Here is a 3,565-nt window from a genome sequence, read left to right as displayed (position 1 = left end):
ATATATATATGTGATTATTATATTCCTTTTACTTGTTCCATTCCTTAATATTGATTTAATACATTTTTGGCAAGTCTTATGGCCAATTCTTAGTGTGAAGATCCAAAATTGCACCCTACATCCGACAACTTCAACATTTTTTATGCCCTCAAACTCTCATAAATGACCCACAAGCAACTGTATATATATATATTACCTAGCATTGCATAAATACATATGATTATTCAATTTAGCATGATATAAATGGAAAACTATATATTCTTAATGTATATTTTGCTCACAAGAAATTCCATAATCAATCTTTAAGCAAGTTAATAAGAGTGCAGTACACGCAATGCCAAACTAATTAATGCAAGCTTTATTATATGTCAATCATTGACTTATGTTTGTTCAAGCAAGAATTAATATGTTTGAAAACAAAGCATGGAGATATACATGGTGTTCTAAGGATAAATGTGCATTGTTAGTGGAAGGGCGAAACGACAAATGGTGTATTACTAGTCACGTTATTAGTGTGCGCTCGGCGCTTGCTGCTTTATGTGTCCATAAACAATAGGTACAAGTAAAGTTAAAGAGAAACAACGTGGTTATGTGTAGGATGTCAATTACGTGACGGACATGACATTAGTGCTCTTCTGAATAACAGTTCTGGTGGAGGGAAACCTTTTATATATGCTCCATCGTATTCAAGGCTGCATCATGAATCATGCGTAAGCTTAAACATCGCTAACAGTGCTCAACAAATACTACACTTTCAAGTTATGATTGATCTTTGTTATCACTCAAGCTTTGGAAAAGCAGAATTATTTGGGGTTTTGCTCTTCTTTTTCATTTGCACCATGAGTTTTCTTGTTGGGTTTTGGAAGAATCCGCGTCACTACTTCTTCGCAATGCTTTAATATTATTAGGGATGTTAACGATTATGCTTTACTAGGATATTTACAACTATTTATTTCGTGTAAATAAAATTTCAGTTATTTTTTATTTTGGTTTACGATGAGTTTATTCTTTTTTTGAGTTCAAATAAGATATACGTGTCCCTTCTTGATTATTTAATATCTAAATTCAATTATAAATATTTGGGTAATATCAAGTATCCAATACTTCAACTCAATTTTATATATCATAAATATAATTGATAAATTATTTTATCAGTAAATTGAATTGAATATTTTAGATTTAAATTCGGGTTACTTAATCGAGTAACTATGAACATATAAAAAAAATTTGACTCGATTAATCAAGTAATTAATAAGTTGAGGTATTTAACGAATAGTGTCCAGAATATTGATAGTATTTTTAAATTTTATTTAAGTAGTTATAAAACTAATGTATCTTATTAGTTAATAGAACTTGAGATCGAATATCTAAAAAATACAAAATACCTTAACTGTTGAGGTCTCTAAATGTTATTATTTTTTCAAACAAATTTTCTCGTGACTAAAATTTTACCTTTCACAATCACAATGGTAGTGGACTATTAATTTTCATTTGACAAAAAGAAAAAAACAGAAGATTTAACTATAAATATTAGGTAGCTATTTAAAAAAAAAAAAAAGTTACTGACATATTGTTAATTGGGCAAGTCATATTATATTTGGACAGTTGTTTGTTGCCTTTACGTGCATGCAATGCATGCGTGCATCGACGTGTTGGCTAGCTAATGTGATAACTTTTGTCTTAAGAAAATAATCAAATAACCTAAACAAAACCATCAAAAGATTAATTAAAAAATGGTGTCATAGCAAAAATGTCTTGGTGTCCAACCACAAGAAACTTGTAAGATGCCAGATTGGCCAGCTCCAAGTCAATGGAAATTTAAAAATCCATATCATCTTGGTAAATGAATTTTAAGTTGTTAATTGAAAAGCCACAGGAAGATGAGAAGCCAAGAAATATAGTCAAAAAGGGCGGATTTTTCTGTTTTTTTAAAGTTCTTTTGCTGGGCCTCGAGGGTCAAAAAACGAAGGCTTTGGTTAAAGTTAATTTCAGTCTAAGAGCACTGGCAACGTTGCCAACCTTCTCAACAGTGTCAAGTCCGTGGTTTTGAATATTCTAAAAAATTCAAATGAAATCAGGGTTATGAGGATTTCCCGGTGTCATCCAAATTTCTGGGGAACTGTCATTGAGTCGAAAGCCTTGGCCAATCAACAATATGTGTTACTACTGTTGAGGAATATATGGCAATAGAAAGGGAGGAGAGAAAGGGAAAGGAGGGTCTGAATCCGTCCATGATGTGTCACATCAAAATGCTAAATTCTCTAATGTTGTCCTGTCATGACAAGGCCAACAACCATGCATGAGTAGAAATAATGCACTAGGAATTCTGACTTCATCCATGAAAACACAGCAAAGACTAAACAAGAAAAAGAAAAACGTAGAAATAATGCACTAGGAATTCTGACTTCAACCATGCATTGTGTGAAGTTCCAGTCAAGCGAGACACCAGAATGGAAAATCCAAACTAACAGGATTCAATATTTTTCAAAAATAAAAAAAAAATAAAGAAAAGAAGAAAAGCCAATGGGATTGTAGTCAATTCTTGTACCATTTCTGCTGAAACATCCTGCGCACTACATAAAGAGGAAATTTGCCCCTACACCGAAATCCCTTTGACTATGTAATTTTTTTTATTCGTCATCAAAGGCTATTATAGAAAGCCATGGGCTAGGTAGGATTGGTCATCATACCAAACGCAGTTCGGTGAACCAGCTGTAACCTTCAATTCTCTTTCGCGTGCTTTGCCTCCAACCGCTCAACAAATTATAAAGAGCTTGAACCTAATATAATTGTCTTGCTTATCTGATTGCCACTTTTGATGCATTATACCAGACACAGACAGCAGATAGCTTATCAAAAAACACATACCAGACGCCAGTTAGGTACTTGATATAACGCTAGAAATATGAGGTGGATCGCTGCATAAGGGGCAGGGTTTGGTTGATCTAGTTGCAGTGAAAAATGGAAGACAAACTGGTCGAATCAGGCCCAGGGGCTCAATCACTTGACAGGTATATCCAGCTAAACCTTTGTCATGGTTTTTCAAACATAGGAGGATTACTCCTTATAAGGAGTAGATCAAAATTTGGATTGTACAATCATCTGAAAATAAAAGGCTTTGAAGGCAATAGAGTTAGTATACCAGGCATTTTCTAGTAATTCAATTCATTCAGTACTTGGTAACATGACGGCGCCGCCACAGCTGATACATGACCATATGAAAAGCATCATATTTGATGGGAGGTGAGTTCCACTGTAGATGCCCCTGCGCCTGATATGCAGCCATACCAGATAATTAGTATATCATCTTTTTATAATTTCAAACAGATTGAAATTTTTTTAAAAAAAATTAGAGTTTTCTATGATATTCGCATTTGTTACCTTCACAGTATTGTAATGCAGAGATTTGAATCTATCATAGGATATTCTCTCAAGAATGTGCTTCATCTGTTGAGCCTCATCTTCCTTGATTATTATTGAAAACTTGCTCCAATCAAGAATATCATTGAATGGCAAATCATGGTGGTCTGACATGATAACTGGAGGAAGAAGAGAATTACACAGC

The sequence above is a fragment of the Theobroma umbraticum genome, unplaced genomic scaffold (genome assembly GCF_002168275.2).
Source record: "Theobroma umbraticum cultivar Fairchild unplaced genomic scaffold, ASM216827v3 scaffold_30.0, whole genome shotgun sequence".
Taxonomy (NCBI): domain Eukaryota; kingdom Viridiplantae; phylum Streptophyta; class Magnoliopsida; order Malvales; family Malvaceae; genus Theobroma; species Theobroma umbraticum.
Note: the sequence above shows the minus strand (reverse complement) of the source record.